Genomic DNA, 26,732 nt, shown 5'->3' with positions numbered 1-26,732 from the left:
AACGGTAAAATTTCGTCTTTATAAATAGCACAAACGTTCGCTCTCTTGCGGAGGACGTTTAAATACCATATTATGTGTCACACGTAGGTAAACAGGACAAAATATTATCATCGAACCGCTTTCAAAGATCTGATGAGCGAACAGACCAGAACTGACTTGATTGCCTCGAGAAAATCAGAGCTCTATGAAGCGATCATTCGCTTTGGTTCCTACTGTTATTGTGGTTTCTGAAAATGTATTCAATTAACCAACGATGACTATAATTTTAGCAGGCCGAAGAGTCGGACTCTCTAAAATCATAACGTTGGTTTTGTGCAATGCACAAACGGAAATTCTATACATTACACATTCGATATTCACACTTCTACAGAATTGATATTAAAAGGTTTGACAACGGGCTATAGTAGCGCAGTTAAACTAACTGAAACAATTTTAGTGATCCTTCAATAAAGTTAGAGAAGCGGGTGTGCATGATGAACATTAAGAGTTGGTAAATACGTGATGAAGATGACCTAATTCATTACTATTCTAATTTGTTGATGTACCACAAAACTCAAGTTAAGGTGGAGAAAAGGATTACCAAGCTCCCAAAGGCCTGGGCATTTGCAACACGTTGCATGGCATCCTGGAAAGTTACGTAATTCTCAGCCATCAGTTTGAGCAGCGTGAGGGAGTGTCAGGCTTTGGCCCTAGTGGGCCTCACAGGGTTGCTGAATCTCCTTGAGGGCGCGTGAAATAACGGGTCTCCCAGAAGCCGGAAGGTCGATGACCCACTCAAAACTAATCGCTCACGCCTACGGTGGCCGGGAGTCGTCTCGACATCCGGCTCGTGGTGTCTTACCGCAGTGGCTGGGATGAGAGTTGGGAATTTTCAGTCGCTCCGCCGCCTCATTCTTTGTCATCCCATTTCTTCTTGCTCCAGATCATGGTTTAAACCAGGGCCGGGTGCGATAGGTCGCACAGTCCGCACAGTGGTGAAACCCGGCGCCACCTCCATGAGATCAGAGTTGGGAATGTATGTTTGCAAAACTAATAGAACATTTAGCGAAAACGCATTTGATAGTAATTCTGTCTTTGTAACTGAATAATGTAAATGATATAAACGTAGCTATATAAAAGGTGTTTTTTTAGACTCGGTCCGTGGGTCTGACTGTGACTGTTCGTAATTGTAAACGGTGTATTTGTGATATAATTCTTAGCTCGATGATTTGTGATCAGAAGTTGAAAGCAAGTATGTCTCTAGCCTGCGACGCGTAATTTGTACGTTTTCAGAACGAACGAACTCTTGTCTTCTGTTGACATCTTGTTGACGTATTGTGACAGGTAGTTATTCCATTGATGTTAATTTTAGAAGTGACACAATGTTTTCGGTCGTATTTTGCCTACATTCTTCATTACTCAAAAAGTATATTAATAAGGACCTTCTATTTATATGTAAGTGAATTCAAAATAATGTAATATATTAAAACCAGGAACTTATTTTTAAGGATGTTTGAATATTAATTACAATGTTTTTTTTTTATAATAATAAAATCTTAGACTCGCAATGCACTTTCAGTGTGATGCATGTTTGTTATTGGATGAAATGAATGGATATTCATGTTTATGAGAGGTATAGCTTATATTATGTCAGAACACCATATGTAGACTTTTAAGAATGTGGGAAGTTCATAATTTCTTCGGGACGTGGGTGCCGCTTCCCATGGGAACTACTGCCCGGACCGGGATAAAATATACCCTATGTTACTCGCAGATAATGTAGCTTTCTAATGGTGAAAGAATTATAAAATGTCCCTGACGATGCGCTGATATTTCTTGTAGTGTTTTTATTGTAGCGAAATACACACGTTGTCATATAATTTTTTTGAAATTAAGAACATACCATGACAAAGTGAAGTCTGTTTTCATTGATATTTTACCTACTACCACTTTTATGGCACATCTGTTTTTGCATGATTTTCTTCATCTATAATTTTAGGATATCATTTCTTTAAATTCAGTTTTTGCCAAGCTACTTATAAAAGCGTTATTTTCTATGTAAAGATTGATAATAGGCCGATAAACTTACAAAGTTCAACATTCAAATATGTGTCATTATTGCACCCGCTGTTGCAGAAACGTTAACAGAAATTATCGTTCATTGCTCATCCCCGTAGGTGATAGCGTGATAATATATATCCTATATGTTGAACCGGCCCTCAGGTAATATTCATGCAAAATTTGATTTAAATCTATGCAGTACTTTTCGAGTTCAGTGAGACCAAACATACAGACAAACAGACAAAAATTCTAAAACTATATATTTGGGTACAGAATCGATAATAGATCACCCCCAAGTATTCTTTTAAAAATATTCAATGTACAGTTTTGACTTTCCTATCATTTTATTATATGTATAGATGTTTTAAAATGCTGCAAAACAGAAAGTTTTTAAGAACTTCAGCCAAAGACATTTTATCGTAATTGTCCAAAATAGTTTTCAATTCTTTATCATAGGCTATGGATCGACGTGCTCTCATCTTTAAGGATATATCAAATTTGAAATTCTTTAATTTCAATCGATATATTCAGCCACCTTTTTAGTAAGTATCAAAGTGATTTTTTATTGTAAACAATTAATACATCCTGCATATTAAAATGTCTTTCTACAACATTATTACAAAAACTGGAGAAAAATATATAACGAGATTCATAGAAATGAACACTACACTCTTGCAAAGATTTCTGGCCTTTAAAATTTCAGTTTTACTATATTTGGTTGACACGTGGGCCGATTCATGAAAAATTCTGATGTCATGATTCTCCGAAATTTTAATAGTTGCACTACATGAACGATTAGTGCATCTCCATACAGTGCCAATCTTAGTTTCACGGTGGAAATGTTGTAGAAAGACATTTTAATATGCAGGATGTATTAATTGTTTACAATAAAAATCACTTTCATACCTACTAAAATAAAGCATGACTAAACTTCTAAGTCTATTGATATAATCGTCTAATACTATTGTAGTGGGTCACCATTTTTGTGTTAGTGACAGTTGCACCTGTCATGTTGTATCATATGTCATCGTACTATAGATGCGTTTGACAGATACTGTTAGAAAGGGATGTAGGTATGCAGAGAACGAGCGAGCACGATGCGACAGCTAGTGCAGGAGCATATTTAATTTCGAACTCAAACTCAAACTTATTATATTTATTAATTTATATATCGAGCCCCAAAATCTTGCTTGCTATCGCTACTGAAGCAATAAAAATGAAAATTGAGGATTTGTGACAAATTTACAACAACCCTTATGAAACTATAACGAGTTTACATCATATTTTTATACATGTGACGAATTTACTTTCAATGTATGGATTTTTCAGAATATGGCAAATTTACTTTGTGACGAATGTACAATAACCCCACAGCGCAGTGTACCGTAGAAATTATGCAGCAACACGAAATTGAGTAACGCGGTCAGTTGCACTCGGCCCTGTCGTACAGTGTTGCGATCGGTATTTCATATCGACATTGCTAACGGAGACCACTCGGATTTCGATACCGATTCCAATATTTGCGTATATTGGATCGAGCTAAAAGTCTCGAGATTTAAATCTTGCTCAATCTCGTCGAGGACATGAGTTGAGCCATTTCGTATGATTTGCGTTATATTTATATGGAGCCATATAAGCCTTATGTGCCGACGTCTCGTTGCTAGGTCCTGTAAGAATTTAAATTTCCTTTAAGCCTTCATATGTATGCAAATTCAGTCTCGGCTCTATTTCTTTGGCCAAAATGCTCAATTTCGATGTAAATTCTATTACCCCTTACAAGTACATCTGTATCGTCTCTTAGTATTTAATTTTTGGGCGTTCGAGGGTATCATTAGAGTCGGTGAGCTTTGGGTCATTGCTCTCCCGTGGTCGTGAGTTTGAGTTTATCTCGTTATTGTGGTGCATTCTTTAAAAATATTTGGTCTGTTCGTGGAAGTAATAAATTCGTCAAACAATATACAGAAACATGTAGTTCAGTAGCCATGGTCTCATGGATGGAACGTATGTAGCGGGCGTTTTAGTGTTGGGTTTATTTCTGAAAGCAATTGATTCCTACACTAGTGTTCCATACATATCGAGATGTAAAATACTACAGGAGATGAACGTGTTGTAGGATGTTTGGCCTTGACAATGACGCCCAATAACCATTGTATACTTATTTGATCGCTGTATGAAAATACAATGACCTACCGAGCATCGATGTGATCATCCGAATATACGATACGATTGACGTAAATAGAAACCTATTCAATAAAATTCTATGACGAGAATTAATTCTTAGCATCTATGATTTCAAATTATAGCCGGTTGTGTATGGATAGTTGCAACTTTGCAGAAAGTTGCAGACAGTGACTAAGCATTTCATAACTCGTCAGAGACATTAAGCATGAATAAAGATTTATTCTGCTGATAATTATCTTTGTACTTTTTGCAAAGTTCCTCCTTGCAACCAGTTAATTTAAATTAAAAAAAAAAAAAGATTATTTATATTTTGATTTAAATTTTAGTTCGAGCCAACCTTGGCACAGTATTTTTTATCCTGGCACAAAAACAATCCAAAAAATGCATCCTGTTCGTCCAACACAGGGTCCAAATATTTTCGCACTCGCTACGAACACCTACGTGCTAATCAAAGAACTTTACATATCGGGAAGTGACTCATAGCACAGACAACAAAAGCTAAGTTCAACGCCATTCCCTCATTATGGTAATTGACTTGAATATTTAACAAAATGTTTTCTTCCGATTGTTTTGGAATGTCTTACACTGTCGATTTTCCTATTGATGATTACAAATCCTGATAAATATGTCTGTTCGGTCTGGCGAATGGGGTTTTCCTAATTACAAAACCTAAAATCACAGCCTAGAGACAATTCCTGTGTTCATGGTTTTCCAAGCTACACGACAATGCCGTTCAACTCTCACATTTACTATGACTCAACTTTTCCAGGTCATCGTGTCTATTTCTCTGTAGCCTACGCTAAATACCCTTTATTTGCATTCATAACTTCCCTGAACAGATAAGGCAGTTCATCGTTTGGATATAAACATAACACTTGTTAAATTACGCCATTTATATCCGTAGCAAATATTTTGATTACGTCCACGTCGATTAGTATTTCAATTTAGCTAACAATCGAAAGCGTACAACATGTACTACGTCCATTCATCGTCTGAATGAAGTATACGGGTATGTGGTTCAAATTGTCAGTTGTGATCCGTGACGAGGTCCGAAGTCCATGTTTTTATTTGGTTTCAATTCGTCATGATGTCACTGGCAAATCTGGTGCTGTGTTACAATTGATCGACTGGACTCCGCACCGTATTGTGTGCCGTCGAACCTAAGCTGAGTGCACACATCAGACTACCTTGCACACAGATATTCGACATGAAAAGGCGATGCGACGAATTCGACCTATCCAATTTCAAAGTATTGCAAATGTAATATGAACATTATTATGTCGGCTATAGCGGCATGTCATTCTTTTGCGTATCAAAATAAACAAATTAGTATTTGTAACTGATGCAAATATTGATTTTAACTATAGCCTTGCTTTCATAACAGTTCAGTGACATATTTCCCGCAAGGTCTTCGATCCTCCGCAGTTTTAACTGGCGGTTGTTTGTCGTGGTGTTTGTGTGCGTTGTGTGCTGGGGTTTAATTGGGATCGTGTGGTGCTGTGCCATCACGTGCTCGTCTTTATTCCCGTGTCGTGTCGCCCGAATAGCCCGTGTCATCAAGCCGTCTGAGTGGGTCCTATACTCGCGTGACACATTGTATTGCAAAATGACGTGAGTAAACTTCTGATTTAAAATAACGTTTATGATGATTTGTGACAGTGTATCGAGCCTTTCTTATACGAATCCCGGGGCAGGGTACTGTTTTTGAATACGCGTTGAGTTCTACAGTTTCGGATGCAGCAATAGTCTCTATTTTGGGCAGACTGGACTTCAGGAAAACAGATCGTTTTCGTATTACCTTTCGTTTTTATTAGAATTAATTGTGTCTGTCTTCACAGGATACATAATGAAGATAAATAGTGAGCATTAATTGTTAAATGTTAATTAAAAGACGCGAGCTTGTGTAATTGCGTTTGTCAGCTTTGCGCGGAATTTGTCGACGCGACATCACTGTTACGTAGGTACTACATTAGTGAACTCAGTCGACTGTCCTAAATGTCTAGTATTATGTTCTTAATGAGAACACACTGTGCTTACCTTGTCAAAATTCTGTGAAATTGCTTATTCGCCAAACATAGAAACGCTTGGGGTACTTGTGGACAAAATTATGTTCTAAAAAATCTATACCAGTCTATTACAAAATTACATTATAATTTTGATCGAATAACCTGTTGGGTGTATAATTAATCTCATCTCCTTCCACGAAACCATTTTCATGAGGCATTTCAATATCCGGTAGTTAACCATTCTGAAAACTGACCAATTATGTAGATCGGTTCATTTTGCACAATTCATGGAAAGGCACCTGATAATAACAGTTATTATTCTTTCATTTATCTATTTACTTTATAAGTATAGTTTAGACTCATGTACATGCAGGCACGTTTACTCAATTGTGGAAAAATGGACTAATGGCTACTTTTTGCTTCACACTCTGTCAACAAGACCTATAGATGTTTAGCATAAGGTCACATAATGCATCTTCTTGCATCATTTGCACATTTTCTCAAGATGTCATTCTGGAAAACATTCGTTTACATGATGCTCTTTCAAGGCCAACTGTTGTATACTGTACACTGTACTTGTTCAAGAATCGATCACAGACATTATTCACAACGTTTGACATCTTTATATGCACACCTGTCAACTTTATATGCTAACATATGATTTGCATTCAGGCAAACCCGATAATATTGCAACTGAACTTTGTACATTATGTCCAAGTCCTCGTCTGACATTTAGCTTATTCTTCTATTTGCAGATTTGCTGGAAATAAATCTCATTTTGTATTTGATTTCTTTCCTCATAATAAAATTATCCTCATGTTTAATTACATAAGGAAAATTATAGTAGGTAGTTGTAAAAAACTACGATAAACGATACGACTTCGCTACAGGAAAAATGCATCGTATCATTACTTTCATAGTAGTCCTTTATAATATTCTAAACCACTTGAAACCTCGAAATTATATTAGGCATCCTGAAGTTATCAAGTTTACAGTTGATAGTTGTAATATTTATGCAGATGACTCCATAATCATCGACCACAGATTTAGGAATCAGCACTTGAAACGGTAAAGATAACGTTGACAATTTTAACCACAACTACCAGAAGCAGGTCCTACCAAAATGAGGTCACAGTCCATAGTTTAATTACATCGAACGTTGCGGTCAGTGTATCAAGGGCAACCCAATTGCTGCGGCCATTAGTTACCTTTATCTCTGACCGGTTAATGCTTTTATTGACAAACAGCTGATGAAGATTACGACTGCATGTGTTTATCACAAGTTAAGCTTCGGATTAAGATATTCGTGGTATATTCTTTTTAGTACTGCTACTATGAGGATTTGAGTTATTTTAAGCTCGCCTGTTATCTTTACTGTCTTATGTATATCGCCTAATTTCTTTAAGTTGTGGGTCTAAACTAAATCAAATATCATCTATTTCTTCTCCAACCGAAGGATTACTTTTATTTATTTTTATTCGTTTATCGTCTTCATGTTCGTGACAATTTCGTATCGTCTGTCATCTGAATAAGGATTTACTTTCCCACGGTCGTCTTGTTCAACAACACGGAGTTTGTGTTTTCTTTCATTGTCTCTGACATCGGAGACGTTATCCTTACCTTTGCAACTATCATCGTTTTTCTCAGGGTCATTGTTGTAGGTTAATCTTGTAGTTACATTGGATTATTCGCAAAACTAAATTCCTGAAATTCCCGAGATAAACGATAGGCATAAGCATGTGTAAGCATAACTTCACTCCCAAACCTAGATAGCTGTTGTCATCAATACATAGTCTGACCTGCATGGAGTATTTCGTTTGTCGGCGCTAAAATTAACTCGTGGGGGCTCGACTATGACGTACAACCAATGTTTGCACTAAAATAAACCTTGTTTGTGTTATGTTTCGGTTCAAAATTGAGTTTCTGGCTTCTGTTTTTGAAGATGAGTTCTCTGTTTCGGTTTGTGTTTTCAGTTTAATAGATTTTCGCTGTGTTATTTTACGTTGAGCTTGAATGTCAAAGTTCCATGTATACTGTTAGCTTGCTCCAGTTATTAGTTTCTGTTCTTTTGGATCGCTTATTTTTTAAGGAATCATGAATGTGTAAAGAATCTCAATGTTCAAGTAAATTCTTGTTATTTCTTATCAGTTCGAAATGATACTCTAATAATAGTTGCTATGAAATTATTCTAGAAATTGGATCATGACACCAAATTAATTTAGCTATGTCATTCATTATTAATTAATGAGTCATTGGACTTATCAAAAGTAATTTGCGAAACATCTAATATTTGCATAATCCCTATATCTTCTATTATAATTGCAAGATATGGAGCAAAAGTTGAATTAGCTAGTCCAGAATCGATACCGCATTAATATCAATAGTATACTGATTCATATAATAACGCAGACAGATTACATCGATTCTACAGCGCTATTGGAAATCCGAGTATTTTGCGATTGCACTCTCGATATATTATGAATTGATACTCCTGTTTGTTACATAATCCTTTGTAGATGTTAAGTGGTGATATTGTATTGATTGTTTTCATTTATTAATTGCTTTTGTTTCAGGTCGAAGCACACAGAAATGTTTATAGACGAGAATGAGACGTAAGTTTACTATTTACTTATTAAGTTGATGATAAGTGTAATAATTATGGTACAAGTGTATCCAGTGGGTGGTGGTCAAGAGAAAGAAAATAACAGAACGTAAAAGTTGATGCAAAGAAAGCGCATGATTGGTAAGTATGGAATGACTTACAGATCATTTATAGGCGAAGCTTCCTAGGTATAATATCACGTTTACACCAATTAGGCGTAGTTACATAATTAATCAATCGTAAAACTGCCACAAAAAGTATAATTACAATAATTATCACGAGGGCATTGTACAATTTAGCGTGTTCCGTCAAGGCCGGCTTATCGGTCGTGTTATTCATATGACTACACTTACAAGTAGTCGGTGGATTATCCTATTTTAATACATCCAAATCATTAATTGGAGACCACAACCCAGATCCGGAATTGGATATGTTAGCTGCTCTTTCAATGTGAAAGTAATGCTGAATTAATAGCATCATAGGCCATTCTCTTATTTCAAATCGACATGAACTAGATCTAGCTTATGTATTCCATGCTAAAAAATGCCAGTTTACTGCTGGTGAAAGTCTCGTAAACGCAATTTACACTATATTTTTGTCTTTACTGCATGCATTTATTTGAAGCATTTTTCATCTTATAACAAAGGCTCAGAAGTGCGTTGGAAAAATATATGGCTTTTATATTGAGAGCTTTTGTTCAAAACCTAGGCGAGACGAACGAAACTTAATTGCCAGACCAATTGACAAGGTCCGTTCCGCTGTTTCCGAGACGGCGGAAATAAAATCCACGGAAGCTAATTTAATATCGTAGCATTTTCAGATTCATGGAAACTGACGGTACATATTTTAAGATTACATTAATTGCGGTTCCTACTTCTCATTGAACACGATGAGCCTTGTTCTATCTTTAGAGTAGTTCTTCAGGCTAATCGAAGGTTACTTAGTACCAATGTTTTATATGAAGCGATCCAATAACTGACCTTCCCAAAGCCAAACCCAGTAACATAGTTACTAAGATTAGTTCTCAATGGTCTTGGATCAGGGACTAACCACGAAAACAGCATGTTCGATACATTGCAAAATATTTGAAGGTCCATTCAGCATCATCGATAATTTACGACATGATATCAGCCAGTTTCCTTGCTCAAAAATGGTCTCCTATTTCAGTTTCGATCGCTGCAATAACCGGTCGTTAGGAAATACTGCCGTTATTATATTGCTGAGGGCAACTGATTGGTCACTGCGATATTTAATACATAGCTAAATATCCTCCAAGTACTCAGATGTCCGTAAATATGGAGGAATTGTGTGTTGATTTAAATTCTACAATCACGGCTATAACTCTTTCTTCGGAGATTGGACTCATTGTTTACGTTACGTATGAAGTGACATAAAAAGAAACTAGTTCAGTAGTTATTCTTTGTTTTTACAACTCTCCGCTAATCTTGCAGCTTGCACTAAGATTTACACTATCTTACATATTAACGGCGCTGGCTTACTGCCAGAGGCGGCTAGACTTTACTTCCAGTAGATACCACTTTTATTTTCGTTGTGAAGGTTTTTTCTGCACTCACGTGTATTTCCGTCTGTTATTCAAATGACGATCAACAAATCTTTATGTTCATTTGGCATTGAAATGCTTTCTTTTTGTATCAAACGCCATGTAGACTCAAAGTCCAGTTTTCTATGGAACATTTAGGTGTTTGTTTATAATTGCACTTCTATTGTTTTAGCAAACAATGGTAACATTATTGATAATGGTCTCAGTAACTGGGTCTTTGACCGCAGATAATCCTTGGCAGATAATAAGATCTGATCAACAGTAGTATTTGTACTACGCATCGGACGGAGTAGCGATAGTGTTGTAGAAAACGCTCATTGAAATATTTACACGTACGTAAGCGAACTCATGAAAGATGTTGTTCATAGCTTAATGTTGATCTCAAACTTACTGGACCCTCACCCTCAACATGTAAAGTCTTTTCCAAACCAGTCGTTCGTTCCCCGAACTTATGAGGACACTCTTTGGTCCTTCTGCGTCGCGACAAAAATCTTATTCCATTATTCCTTAGACCTACTTAGTTATAATTTTGATTATTTTGATTATTTTGATAAGTATTCTCCTTAGATCGTTAAACTTCGAAAATGATCTCCATATATACTTGACTAAACTTTATGTAAATAAATGTACTTCGATCACCGGTGAATTCTCCTTGTTCATCATATCGACCGGAAGGTCCTTATACTGGAGGAAATTGCTAATATCTCTTTGTAAACATTTCCTTTGATACTCCGTCCTATCTCGTCAAGGTAATATATTTTTAACTAGATGTCTAGGAATAATGTTGCACTGTTATAACAAGTACCACTCTTCCTTCTAAATTGAAAATAATATTAAAGGAAGAAATGCCTCCCCTAAACGGTTTGTAAATTATGTATCTAGTCGCTTCCTTCTTTGTAAGTGCACATATCAACACGTGGTAGTTCCAGGAACGCTGCAGAATCAATTGGCCTCGCGTGATAAATCTGTTTAGTTGGAGCTATGTCTAGATTTGTAGTCTCAATGTCCTCATGAGGGTCATGGTCTACTACTTGCTAGTCTAGTTACTGCAACTCGTTATAATGGAGAAAAGATTTATTTAGCAAGGCTTTCAGACAAAATTGGGGTCATGGTTTTAATGCACATAAATCGAAAAAAAACTAAATGCCCTCCCGTACCTCTTCTAATCACCCTCTTCTGTTGATGAATAGAAGCAGGCTTCACCCCCATTAATCTTTCGGCAGCTTCTTCACAAATAGTACAAATAACAAATAGTTTCTGATGTACGGAAGACTTGAGTCTTTGCTCAAGGAGTTGCAAATTACTTGTTTTGAAACATCGTTTCATATTTGTTAATACGAATTGTGTTTTCAAATAAAATTGTGTTTTTAAGTGAATTCGATTAACAAACTAGACCAGATAATGTTAGCAACCTTCAAATAGTCAACATGAATTACGATATTACGATGAATAAACATACACTATCCACCACTCTTTGGGCAAATGTAAAGGAAATAATTAGTCAATATCTGTATGATGACTTTCGAACTATTAATTAAAAGATTGCAGGATTAGTGACATGGTGTAATCAGTACAGAGTCACCTAATTATAACCAAGATAATGTAGTTTTTTGGAATTTGATCCTATGAGTCACTGCAGGATCAATTGTCACGCGTCGCTTGAATGTTATTTGATAATGTTATTAAAACTATTGTCTGCGATTTCATTGGCATCCTCAATTAAGATTTTCATTCCTTCTTCTAATAATGGTTTCAAAACAAAATGTTGCTTTTAATAAAAAGCTAAATAAATTAAGATGATAATTATGGCAAACCAAAAGACACTCGCTAAAAAGGCAATTTACACTATCAGCATTGACTTGCGTTTATGTTATCTGCTCGTCCATGTGATCTATGAATAGTAATGTGTCATTGATAGATATTTGTGCTTATCATACACAATTATTGCTATTTTCTCAGCCAGTAATTTACGACCACATGTTATTTCTATCTCATCATGATCAATTTTGTGCTATACCTATTTATGGTGTTCATGATAATTTTCTCGATGGGGGCAAATTATAGTTTAGGATATGTATTTTGGAGGCTGTTTTGGCTGCTGAAACTCCCGAAATCTTTGGAAGTTTAATTCTGAAAATGCAGTTTTGCAACATTTGTTGTAAGCGCCAAATCCCGATGCAGTTTCGTAGCAATACACTGTGTATGCTTTATAATCTAGTAACATGAGTTGATTACATAACCAGGCTAGCCACTAGAGCTGTTGATCTTTGGTCAAGTGTCCCCGACCAGACCGCTATCGTCTTGGACATCGACAAACACTGTCGCAACACATCCGTCTCACATTATTCCTATTATCAGATAACTTATCACCCTTATTAATAGTATTGCTTGATAATTCCTGCATATAAGGTTTATCGGTCGTAATCCTGACTTAGTTGACCGCAGTCTGTCGTTGCAAGTTCTTGTGCTTTGTGAAATTGGAAATTGTGACACAAAATGGGAATGCCAGATAGTAGGCAGTGAGTAGTTTCTGTTTTATGTTCTTTGTTACTAGTGGTGTGTTCCCTTTGCAGTATTCGTGTGGAAAGTTGTATTTATAATAAGCAGCTCATCTGTCTTGTAAAAATTATTTTGAAAAGTGGAGATTTCAAGTGCGTAAAAATAATTACCGCATTAATTTTATAACCAGTCTCTATAGGCATAGGAAACATTATTTAGGAAATTATTTATTAATTTTAATGGTTCTACATATATCTTAAATCTTGAAGTTGTAAATTTTTGTTACATATTCTAAAATATGATTGTTTTATAATCATAAAAATCAGCGATCAAAGTTCAAGGAAACAGATTGTGTTAGCAAAACGTCATAAGTGTCCATAAAATCAGCCACTAGGTAACGAGAACAGTATTTAAATGTAGTTATAGAAACTAGTTTGCCTAACTGCAGGAGAATGCATCAGTGGAACAGGTTTAATACTGGCACAATAACTTAGTGCATCCTTGCTACCCTGTGAACGCGGTATTTTTAGCGACTCACGCGCATCGCGTGACTACTGACTCCACGCGATGGTAATTTGTTACGTATGTAGTACAATCAGTGCATGGTGGCCTAAGGACAGAATTTGTTCAAGTGAAAATTTTTTTTGTCAAATTTATTATATTTTCTCATTAGATATTTATGTATCTGCAATTTTAAATGAATTATATTATTTCGTGAATCAGTCCTGCCTTATGCAATTTTACACCTTGAGCTAAATCCTACCTAACTACATAATATTTCATCAGGTGCCTTATCGTATTTTTCTGAAGATAACTATAATCCTTAACTTTTACCTCTTTCTTTGAATTATACTTATTTTTTCTATATGATAAAAATGTAATGTTATCACAAAATCTGACAATAATCATCATTTACTTGACTACCAACAGAAATTATCAGATGTCGTAAAAGTATTTAGCAAAGTTAACAGATTAAAACGATTATTGGCTCTTACTGGCTTAACGCTTGCTTTATACAGTAAGCATGAAATGAGATTTTCTCGACCTTTAAAAAATATTGCACGTGAGTAAATATAAATGCAAATAACCTTAGCGTATTAAATGAGTATCAATAAGCATGAAGTTGAGATAATACAATACAACATTATAATCTCACAAAACCTAGACTTAGTGTGGCTCACTAAGTATATAACCTCATTTCTCTATACCTCATCCATTCTTCTTGTATTGGTTTTCCATTTTCAATCGAGTACACTATCTTTACCTCATAAAACCAAACAGAAAGCACTTATTGCATCTATGATATATGGTTTCGCCATTAAAAACCTACATTTATCACTCGCTTAACCAGCCCCAGAAACAAAGCCAAACCGGTATCCATTTAGCACTAACTTTCACCTCGGACGGTCCTGCCTCACCGTCATCCTTGTTGGCTATCTAAACTTGGCTGTACAACTTCGTTACACCACAGCTTCGGACATAATATTTACACGTGCCGTTTATGTACTTAGGTACTTAGTTTTTATGCTATTGGTTCAGGAAGTGATAAGTCGCCTTGAACTTTGATTTGGTTTAGTTTTTGCGCAGCCCAGGTAGATATGACACAGATGTCTTCTACTCGTCTTTTGTTATAAGATTTGTTTACTCTGCACACTGCAACAAATCTATTGTCACAGTCGAAATTCATGAACTGTTTTTAGATATAGGAATGTCTCCTAGGACTATGTTGGGGTAGTTTTCTTTAAGGTAACAATTGACTTAATTACATAACTTGCCCCTAAGAAGACTACCTACATATAGGTCAAATCTGATGAAAACAGTGTTAGTAAGAAAGCTTGGTTTGTTGATGTTACTGAACATTTAGGTCGAAATGTCTCAGTTCAAATGTACTGCCTATATTGGCTACTTCTAAACTTATATAAGGCAAACAATAATTTGAATTCCAGATTTTATTTTCAGGAACGTATCAGTTTTATTCCTAAGATGTTATTTTCAGGAACGTATAGTTTTAATAACTTGTGGGAGTTAATTCTATGGTTGCTGTCATGTCAAAGGACGCTTTGACATAAGCAGATTACAATTTGAGTGCTCGGAATCCTCAAGAAGGAAGTAATTTAATTAACTATCACCATCATAATGTTACGTAAATAAATACAATACTTGTTTACGTTTATGGAAAATGAAGGCCGAACTTTTCTGTCTACCTACAGTACTTATCGTTATTTTATCGTAATTGTGTTAATTTTTCTCTGTCCTAAATCACTAAAGATATTCCCGATTTTACAAACCACATCATTTACATCAACTTCATAAGTTTCACCACACATTCACAGCGTCAAATAAAGCATGATAATGATGTTTATCTCCAATAGATAGCAAGTTAGATCAGCTTAACTTAGTCTAGACACTTTATCAATGTCCAACAAGTAGGTAAATTACTACGTGATATTAAATTTGTTTCTAACGGAATATTAATTGGATAATCATGTGGACAAAATTAATTGACTATGTGACATGCATTAGTGATGATAACTTTAAAATTGTTCATGTTTTACATTACCCAACTAGGGAGAGTATGTCTTTTGGAACACTTCCAAAATTGCTGGTGTTATATTCCTTCATTAGGAAAATTGTGTTGCCTGTTTGTTTTTTCTTTGTTATCTCAATAAGCCCGGGTCTTTGTAGACGACTATCGAATACTTTATCTTATGATACGCTTATGAAGGAGTCATAGTAATTAGTTCATAAGATAAAATAATAATCTAATTGAGCCAGTATTTTATCTAAAGAACTGTGTCATTAGTAAGTACAATAGGTACACCAACAGGCGCCGATCCGGACGTGAAGAAATTTCCACGGCTGTAATCTGTACCTAAATAAGTAATCAACTGATTATTGTATCCACCTAGCGATTGTTATCATTTTTAATAAGACATTCGTGATAAAAATATTAAAATGTAATTGAAGGAGTGCCATCCGTAGTTGAATCATTACACTAGTATTCTCCATCGATTCGAATGCCTGAATTAGAACCCTGGTTCATTTCCAACAATCAACTGCAGTTGGTCATTAAAGACTGTGAACTTTGCATTTTAAAGACTAGAACAAAATAAAATTTTAATAACAATCTAGGTCATTAAATCTTTAAAAGTAGCAGTAGGTACCAGAGTCCAACAAGATTGGACTGAACTACCGACCTTTAGATAACCTGACAATATACTGCCGTCTTCATTACAATTGTCATTCCAATTAATTTATTCTCATTATACCTACTCGTTGGAATATCTACTAATTGGCTCCAAGCTCCAGACATTTTTTTGCATGAAACTACGTTATTACATAACTGAAACTACCCCGAAGGGTTATTTGGCAGAGCTGTGTAGGTAGATAACATCTACACCCTAATTTCCCAATTCAGGTTTAAGTTGTTTGTAATAGATTAAACGTCTTTAAATAACCTAGGTGCAAAGTCCAGGCACTCTAAAATAATTTGCGGAGCTAAACAACCAATAGCCTAATGCTAAAAAACTAAAAAATCGCAAAAAAAAAACTGGTTTAGTCTGTTGCGTCTTTAAAGGCTTGTCTATTACGTCAATAAGTCAGTTTTACGCACTAGCTGACCAGAAAAAATCCAATACTAGTTTCACACGCCAATTTATTATTTCATAGAAACGATTATAAATAAATAAAAAATAAGAATAGCGCGCAATTTTTTTGTTAATCTGTGCTTCTTCAAGTGGCGCAAGCGCAGATTACAGTGCCAAGGCGCCAGTCAAGGTTCGCTGTCTGCTAAACTATGAGAGTTGAATTAACTGCTATTATGCCATGTTATTGTGTCAGCCTTTGCTTATTTTAACTGATTATAGTGGAACAGGTTGGGTAAAACTGCCTTTGTAGTTTGTGTCGTCATTATTCCGTTATCAACTAACGGATTTTTCTAAACGTGTCTTGTTCGAAGCATTTTGTGTAATGAGTGTTGTTATTTTCTTATATTTTCCTAATGTTCTTTTCCGACCATAAAATGTCCAGCATGTATTTTCAATTTTCGATGATTTAATAAAAATAGTTTTCATTACGAATTTTAAGATGGTTGTAAGATTGTAGTAGTTAGTAGTTTCATTTTGCGACCTAGTAACGCAAGGCACTAAGGCCACGGTATCTAATTACAGGAAGCTACAATGTCAGGCTTCGTTTAAAACGAGTAATAATGGAGGACCAGTGACATTACAAAATTATTATTTCCGTGACCTTATTTGTTTCATGTTTAAATTAAATAAAGACAATTTTAAAATTCTCACAAGTTTATCCCATCCGTTTGTCTCTAATATGAAGTGTAAACATGTCAAAAGTGTTAATTGCTTTATTAATAGTAAAACTACACAAATCATTCGTAACCTACATGCTAATATCTAATCTCTGGACTTCGACTGTGAGGTAACTGGTCACATGTACGATTAACTTTAAAGCCGAAATGTACTATTATTTATTCAGATATCGTAGAAACGTAGACATCATTTAATTTATTTTAATGACTCATGGAAACTGGAAGCTATTAATTAGGTCTTAAATTCATGCTAATGTAGGCATGAAAACTGAATGCGTAATTATTATGACTATGGAAAACATAAGGGAATCGGCTTCCTTTACTATCCCACACAAAACCGAATTATTTTAAAGTCCTTTGATTTGTACCGACTTATCAAGTCATAATTGAATTACCAGCCTCATCTCCAGAAATGGATGTGTTCGACCATAATGTTCTACGAATTTGCATAACAAATATCATCGTGTGGCACGAGATTGCATACTTTATTTTGGCGAAGAAGTACTTCATACAAATGTGTTGAGCAGCTCACATCGCAAAAAGTGATTCATACATAACGGGTCTTACATTGCACATGCAACGCGATTCGCCATGCTGTGTTGTTCCTTGTACCGTGTACGATTCCTGCTGACAGCTGAGCTGACGCAAGGAATGTTCTAGCAACCATTACATATCTATGTGCCCTCAGAGGGACTTGACCTAACAGTTTTTTATACCCTGTAAACCCTATATTAAAGACTTCATCATTGCATGATTTGATATTTTTAGTAAGGTTTTGTAAGGATATACATATTTCTGTCTAGTACCTACAAACACAGCAAAATTACGATGAAATTCATTATCATAAAGATCCAAAGTACACAATAACATACAAAGTCCAAGGCTCTTGCAACATTATCTTCTTAGTATTCAGTGAGATTTTGACAATTAATTATCTCAATTTGATATACAATTATTCAGAAATGTAATGATGCGTTGTAGTTTATACTTATCAGTGTAAACAAAAACCATCTAACCTAACAATCATCATCAAAATATTGCGGCGTCTAGTTGTTTCAATTCTATACATGACTCCTAATTCAATCCAAGAAGTACCTACATTAGTCAAAGTAATTGCAGCTAAAAAAGCAACCTAGTAAAGACTAGTTATAATTCCACGCATCCTTCTGTGATTGGTTGAAATATGACGTGCGTTCGCGCCACCTTTTCGCATGTGTGTCCGTTGAGTAATCACTAATGGGGGGACCTTATCATGCGAAAATAGCTCTTTATCTAGACTTTTTCAATCTGCTAGGTTTTGTTTATGTTGTTTAATGGCACTTTCTTTGTATGAGCTTCCTGATAGAATCTGTGCAATACGTATATCTCTGGCTGTCTTAAACATCAAGAATTGCAACATGGTGTCCCTTTCCCTTACTTACTCTGAGCTACCACACAAAGTAACTAACAACACAACATATAAGTTTTATTAAAGAAAACTTTTACAACAGTATAAAATTTTGTCCGGAGCCACGATGTTGCATTTGTGGTCATTTCAATGTTGTACAAGATTTTACGATAACGGCCCAGGGGCTGGTGGTTACAGACAAGACGTCAGTTTCCTACAGATATTATTTTATAGTAGCAAGGTGACACCGCACTGTTGCCCTCATAACGCAGTACATACAACCAATGTTTACATACGTCACTTGTTATGACTACTTCATAAGTTATAGGGTAGTTCCGAGTCTGTTTTGCATGGACTAATCTAGTAAATGCACAGGTACTACGATATGTAACTAGTTCGAGATTCGAGTATTACTTAAAATGGGATTCAACCACTCAAAGGAGTCCAACTCTTCACATCACTAAACTCATAAGGACCTCTAAGTCTTAATAAATACCCAAGAGTCCTGAAAGAAGTGTTCTAAAAAAGCGGACCCTTCAACTTCACATTAAGAGGGTCTGGCTAGGCTCTTATAAGATCTGAATACAAGATACCTACGGCATTATATAGGGTTTTGTGTCTCAAGAGCAGGTAAAACAACATTCTGACCCGTTTCTGTCTTACCTGCGAATTTTCTGACCTTGATTTGAGAGGTTTGATAGAATTGGCACAGAGATTATGTTCCAAAAGGGTTGAACATGAACAATACACGTATTTCAGAGAAGCTCTCAAGGTCGATGTATTAGATGTCTTTATAAACAATATTCTGTAGTTTTTGGACAAAGATCGAGTTTTTATTGGTGATGCAAAGAACCGTGATGTAATTGCGTTTGAGCGTCATTGGAAACTAAGTTTATATTCTGATTAACGTACCAACGGTCTAAATAGTTTTTGCCCCAGACTAAAAATCTAGGCTGCTAAACTGGGCGAGACGTGGGCGTCTTCTAAATGTCATTCAAAACTCTTTGTTATTGAGAACCAACCTAAATCTCTTTATACTGGAGTGTCATTGAAGAATCTGAATTAACGACTAGACAGACTCGTCTTTGTCTCCAAAAATGTGTTCGTAGGCTACTATTATAACATGATAACTACTAAAATGTCTCCTGGGAAATATCAACGCCACATTACCGCCCCATTTACCTTAAAACTCTCACCGTCGTTTCCAGAGAGTAATTAAGCTCGCAACTTGCAACAGGCATGCGCTTACATATTCAGTAGGTGGCTGTTAGTATATGTGTGTATGTAGGATGCACCGGGTGTATCGATGCATGCGCGGCGCAGGTCATGGCCGCGCGCCCGGCCGGCCCTAGATGCATCCGCCCCTGACACTGACCTCGTATCGAGAGGAAACTTTGCCTTTGTCTGATTGAGATGCATTTGTAAAACAAATGAAAGTTAAATTGAGTTTACAGAAACCAATAGTTCCATACTAGATTTATACGATTCTTTCATAATAGAGACAAAGACAACTCTAATTGACAGACGGCCTTTGAAAAGTGAGATTCAATTTGAACGAATATTTCAACGATGTAACTGAATATTTTATCTGAATGTTAGAGATTAGACAGACATTCTTTTCTCATAAATAAAATCTAAGTCACCTTCAGTTGTTCCAAGAAACACTAACTAGATCAGGGTCTACTCAAGCTCTTATTTAAAGAAAAGCAGATGCTTTAATGGGCTATCATTAATTAGCTACTGCACTACATTTCACAATGCAATGATAAGAATTTTCCAGACATGGTTGAACAATTAACCTGTCGGGATACAGCATATAGCTTCTTTATAAATTCCTTAGATTTTACACAGGATGAAATATAAACTCGAACATAAATATAAGCGGATTTAATTCCCTAATGCTCCCAGCAGACTTCCACGCTAGGACTTACACGAGGCTTTCAATAAAACCCATGCATGGAAGTACGAGTACGTTTAACGATTGCTTTAAGGACCTTTCTGGCGTTTAAAAAAATATCGACTACATCATCCTTCAACAGTACCGATTTATGTCACAAATCTATTTGTTCCAATGATTTATTTGACATTCGGGACCCTAAAACTCGCAAATTTGAATGAAATTAAACAGCCAAAAAATCTCCACTAACAGTTTTAACTTAGCAAGGTTCATGTGCAACAGCCATAAAAGGCATGGCTTGTTCCTTGCATTATGTTATTTTATGGTAAACGACAGGCTCTTAGAAGCGCAATTGGACCTTTAAAATTACTGTCATTTGTGCTCGTGGTGGATAACCAACTTTTAACCTGAACTGCTAAGGTTCATAGTTGTATCGTATAACCAAACCTTTGGTTTTGCATGCAAGTAGTCGTAGTGGTTTTAGAGTGCGAAAATGAAACGGTAATTTGACAAACAGAGTAAATAAATTTCCTTCAATGTGGAAATTAGACTACGCTTAGGCAGACTAAGTTTCTTTACTTAAAAATACAGTGGGTCGTTAAAAAGATGCGGATGCCAGAATGCCATAGTATGGCTGGCGAATGCAGATCTAGATGAAGAAATTTACTGCGACATGACCTAAGACCCCAGTCAAGAACAAATTTCTTATTTCCCAGTAGGGCAAATCATGTTATTCTTTTGACAGCTAATATTTAAGGGATGGTTTCAGTAAGTGATATAAATAAACCAAATGTTCAGTTAGTAACTTCGATACGACAGTGCTTAGATAAAACCAAGGCGATCATAGCTCACATGAACGCCTTGAACCTTACATACCTTGAGCCTTATCTAGATAATGTTGTCGTACGTTTGCACTAATGACACAAACATAACATAAACTCCGTACGTTATATTATATTATATAAGTGACAGTCACGTTTGTGGAGACAGGTCGATTAATGTCACTTATTTAACAAGAAATAAAATCCCTAGTCTAAATATATACGTTCTCAAATGATGATCCGTCTGCTTGAGTCTTGATGAATGGAAGAATTCTGGTATGTATGTATGATAGTATGTAGTTTCCTTATGATAAAGGTCTTTAGGAAAAATACAGCAACACTTGCAATGATAAATCGATCTAGGTCGTGTACTAAGTGAACTGTGCTAGGTCTTGGAAAATTATCTGTCGGCTACAATATCATGCAACAGTGTAGCTTGTAGCTGTACTTTTCAAGTTAGCTTCTGTAATAACAAGCACTTAGTTTAAAAGTTTTATGATAGCAAAGGTAACTGGATAACTTGTATGAATTTAAAAATTTCTGCAACATTGTACAGTTTTTCTTTGGGTTAGTAGTTATGAGACTTGCGTTGAGTTCGCTGTTTGCAGGAACTCATGCACAAAGTTTACTTAAGGCGTTATTTTGCCTATTCAGGCTTCTAATGGGACAGGCCTTAAAAATAATATTTGCACGAAATGTAAGCCTATGTATCCTGAAGAAGAACATTATATAGATAGACAATCATGTTTTTTTTTAAATAAAAAACAGTGAAATAATAAGATTTTTCGTTTTATCCCCAGGCCATGGTGGGTGTCGGCAGTACTGAAGACCATCCGCGCAGTAGCGCTGGTCTTCGACATCCTCACCTTCCCCGTCCACCTCATTGTACAGAGGCCGTGGAGGAAGCGAGCGCTATCCAGACGAATTAAGGTAAGGAACTAGTACTTGTCAAGAACCTTACTCGTAACCCAAGGCTCTTATGTTTGAGCATGGTCATGTAAAAACATCCGTTCAAATAGAATGCGACAAATAGGTATTTTATACACATCAGGGTAAATTTACCGAAGTTCAATGTCCCTAATAATGCAAAAATATGAGTTTTTCTCAAAACCTGTTTTTTTTTCAGTACTAATAGCTTTGCAGAGTTTCCGTTAGCGACACTGGGTATTGACCCTAAAAGTCTCCACATTCGGACTCATGTAGTATTCATAACAGAACAGCCCAAGTTCTGAGTTGTGTCAACAACTTTCGGCATTACCACGTATTATTTTATTATTCGGAGCTTCAACTAAGTTTTTATTAAATCATGAATTAATTTGCTGGAAAAAGAAAAAATGTTTTGGTTCTTTGCCAGAATTGAAAAAGGCTCGCAATTCCATAAAGTTGATTAATGACTTTGGAGATTCATTGAGCGTGTATTGCAGTATTGAACATTAAATACTGGTCGTTATACATTACATAAACCACAGATATTCACGAACTGAAACATTGTGTTTGTTATTTTCGTTTGACCTGTTTTAACATTCTCCGCCGCCCACGACAACGCGATGATGGCCGCTACAGAAACAATAATGAAAACACAAAAAGTTGTTTATTATAATAAATTAAATTTTGGCTAACCTTTTGCACGAACATATCGAGTAAATAAGCGTTCCGTGATAGAATTGGGGTACCCGTAAGATCGGTGTTGCAAAAATATCTTCAAAACTGAACAGCCCATTCAAAATGACTTATCCAAGCATTTGTCGACAGGCTCGTATAATCCAGACAACACAGAACAGCGTGACAGTGCGCTCGGTGTCGTCGCCATGCGACCGCACCTGCGGCTCATCCGCGACGGCGTCACGTCCATGGAGAGCATGCTGCGAGCCGCGGCTGCGCCGGCGGACCGGCCCTGTCTCGGTACGCGTACTGTGCTCAGCGAGGAGGACGAGCCACAGCCTAATGGAAGAGTCTTCAAAAGGTACGATACGCTCCACATATTTGAACCTTCGAGACATTTCTTGAATGTCAAACATCAAAGAAACAGAATACGATGGTCATCAGAATTTTATAGCGAGATAGCGAGCTTCCATGCAATCTAATGTTTCTGGGAGTGCAGATTAAAACTATAGTATGGGTGTATTTTTAATAAGGAAGCACATGGTATGAAAAATATTCGTCCCCTGCTCTTGTTAGAACTGATTCCACCATCTAATTCATATTGGTACGCCTGGCAGCTACACAAAAGTTCACAGGTGCAAAACGCATGGTCGACCTTTGGCTTCTTTGACCTTAGAAGTCCATCAATCAATCAAATCAATTTGCAGTGTGATTGCCTACGATTGATATAGTTTCAATAGCTTTGACATTGGTTACGTGAGAGTACGCTGGTGGTCAGCAAATGGTTGGTGACTCAGCAGTATTACATGCATATGCTCTTTCCGAAATGCACCATGAAAACGCTGACGTTTTTTGTGTTTGTTGGAAGTAGTTTTTTCAAAAGTAGTGGAAATATTAATGTTTCATGGTATTGTTTTTACGCCTGATAAAATAAACCATACCCAGCTACCATAAACCTACCACACTTTTCGCCAAAAAATCAAGGTTCCAATTCACAATGTATAATGCTGTATCTAGAACCTTATTACTAAATGTTATTTTCCTATGTTTTATTTTCCTGTGTTAAACTTTCCATCAGCCAAAAAAAAATATGTCTCTCCCAAGTTGGGACTACTGTGTCTCCTGTCTACGGGCGCTGGATTGCTCTGTACTCTGTTCTGTAACTTTATTAACTTTGTCTTGCAATCTCCAGTTCAACATGGGTCCGTACGAGTGGCGCACGTACGTGGAGGTGGAGCGCGAGGCGCGTCAGTTCGGCGCCGGCCTGCGCGAGCTGGGCTGCGCGCCAAGGCAGAACGTCGTCATGTTCGCAGAGACACGCGCCGAGTGGATGCTGGCCGCGCACGGCTGCTTCAAGCAGAGCATTCCTGGTAAGTCACAATGACGGACCGTAACTAATTCTGACACGACTAACACACAGGCCCATCAAAGCCACCCCTATCTTATGGTACCATACTCTCAAGCGACTAACACATAAAGTTTGAAAACTATACTACAAAAGCAATGCTATAGCAATTCCCAAGCCATTATGGTGCAACAGCTGCATCTGAAAGAAAACTATTTCTTGATACCATGTCCCAAAATTCTGCACAGCACAAGAAAGTATCTTGTATGATGGGAAATTGAAGAAAGGTTGTCTCGTTGTCAACAAGTTTTGAGTTTTGTTTGACTGTTCTTATTGATTGAAATACAAGAAAGCCGAAACTTCTCATCCATTCTAATCCACAAATTCATTCTTCCAGTGGTAACAATCTACGCGACACTAGGCGACGAGGCGATCGCTCACGGCATCAACGAGACCGACGTGTCCACCGTCATCACCACCTACGACCTGCTGCCCAAGTTCAAGAAGATCCTCGCCAAGACGCCCAAGGTCGACACCATCATCTACATGGAGGACCAGCTCAAGACCATCGATAGGAAGGCTATAAACCCGGTATTAAGATCATTGGTTACAAAGAGGTCGTGCTGAAGGGAGCTTCCTCCAAAATTGGTGAGTATTTCTTCTTAATTAAAGCTATTTAGATATGTCAACTAAGAATCGATTGCAATTTTAAGATCTTTTGGGTTGTACATGAGGTCACAAATCTTAGTTTTGAATAAGACATTCTCAAAACAATTTTACCCATCTCATTCATTTAAATTAATCCTACTTAGTTATAAACACTGATTCATAAAGAGATGTATCATAATCAATACAGCTACTTCCCCTCCAACTGGTGACAAACTCTCTAAATTTCCAGTATCACCCAACTTATTCCTCATATTCACATTTGCAGAGCCAGTCCCTCCGTCTCCATCCGACACAGCCATCATCATGTACACGTCGGGCTCGACGGGCGTGCCGAAGGGCATCCTGTCGCACCGCAACATGCTCGCCACGCTCAAGGCCTTCGCCGACGCCATGCCTATCTTCGACGGAGATGTGCTCATGGGATTCCTGCCTTTGGCTCATGTCTTTGAACTGCTGGCTGAGAATTTGTGTATGATTGGAGGTGAGTTCTATAGCTAGATTACCTACGTACGACAAGTATACATTCTATAGAGTGTATGCTTGCTACCTTGGATAAAAGTAGCCTATATTTTATTCTTATCTATGAATCAAAGTTTTTTATCAAAATCCGTTCAAAAGAGTAATAATCATACATACAAAAGTATGCAGGTATAAGTTGTTGTTGTTAGAGAATATAGCAACTGAAAGAAAAAGCATGTAACAAAATCGAAATTTTGTGATATAGAGAGATGTATTGTTTACATATTAATTTAAATAAATATAATAAAAAAATATAGGTATACCTACATAAAGTCCACTAAGCAAAGTCCGTGAAGATGACAATTTGTTTATCTCGGTTATGACTCGAAGTACAAAAACATCTCGTAAACACGATTTACGAGACGTTTCCACGTTTGTCTGAGCGTGTCGTTTTATTGTTCGTTATATGAGCTGCAGTTCATATAAATATAACTGTACTATTGTAGGAGTGACAAGTTTTGTAACCTTGGCTTTTGACTCTTAATTGTGTACTTGATGAGTAGGTTTTATGCTAAAGAAGTATGGATATTGCACATTAGTTAATACACTCATTATTCACGATGAAGGTAATTTACGTCAAATAACTTTAATTTTGGCTGCCACGCAACAGTAATCATACAACATGTAGTAAAAAAGACTGGAACGAAATATGACTTATCAACTTACAAGAGAGAGACTCTAGATGCCATGCTGGTAAATGTATAATGTTTGCAGGCGTCCCGATCGGCTACTCGACGCCGCTGACGATGTTGGACACGTCCAGCAAGATCATGAAGGGCACCAAGGGAGACGCCACCATCCTGCAACCCACCTGCATCACCACTGTTCCTGTGAGTACCCACTTATTATACATATTTATTGAAGTCGAAGTAATTATGTATATTAAGTTTGTGATCTGGCAAGTCTGAAAGATAACTAGCTCTGCAGTCTATCACAACTACAAATTGTGATTTTAGACATTGTAGAATACCAAATTTCAGGTCAATTAATAGGAATATATGAAGTAAAACCTTTGCCTTTGCCTTCAAAGTTATTTAGGTCCAAGAACTTAATACTTTTTAGATATTTGTGGAAATTCAATGGCTTTTACTATGTTTTCTTATTTAAACGTGTATTTCACGCACATATTATGTTTCCAGTTGATAATGGACCGCATCAGCAAGGGCATCACGGACAAGGTGTCCCGCAGCGGAGAGTTCGCCAGCGCCTTCTTCGGGCTTACACGTACAAGCAGACCTGGATGCGACGCGTGGTACGACACACCCATACTCAACAAACT

At 36.6% G+C, this 26,732-nt stretch overlaps 1 protein-coding gene and 1 pseudogene across 3 annotated transcripts in view; both read left to right on the top strand.

The window, feature by feature from the left end:
- Positions 1 to 8,841, top strand: part of LOC135116973 (uncharacterized) — a 30,228-nt gene extending 21,387 nt beyond the window's left edge. For all 3 annotated transcript variants that reach the window (XR_010276547.1, XR_010276546.1, XR_010276548.1), the window contains exon 6: positions 8,801 to 8,841. The gene's annotated coding sequence lies outside the window, so the exon portion shown is untranslated. The remainder of the gene's footprint in view (positions 1 to 8,800) is intronic.
- Positions 8,842 to 21,580: 12,739 nt separating this feature from the next.
- LOC135116977 (long-chain-fatty-acid--CoA ligase 4-like) lies at positions 21,581 to 26,727 on the top strand (annotated as a pseudogene).
- The last annotated feature ends 5 nt before the right edge of the window (positions 26,728 to 26,732 follow it).

This window comes from Helicoverpa armigera, chromosome 6, assembly GCF_030705265.1.
Source record: "Helicoverpa armigera isolate CAAS_96S chromosome 6, ASM3070526v1, whole genome shotgun sequence".
NCBI lineage: Eukaryota > Metazoa > Arthropoda > Insecta > Lepidoptera > Noctuidae > Helicoverpa > Helicoverpa armigera.
This window is presented reverse-complemented; position numbering and strand designations above follow the sequence as displayed.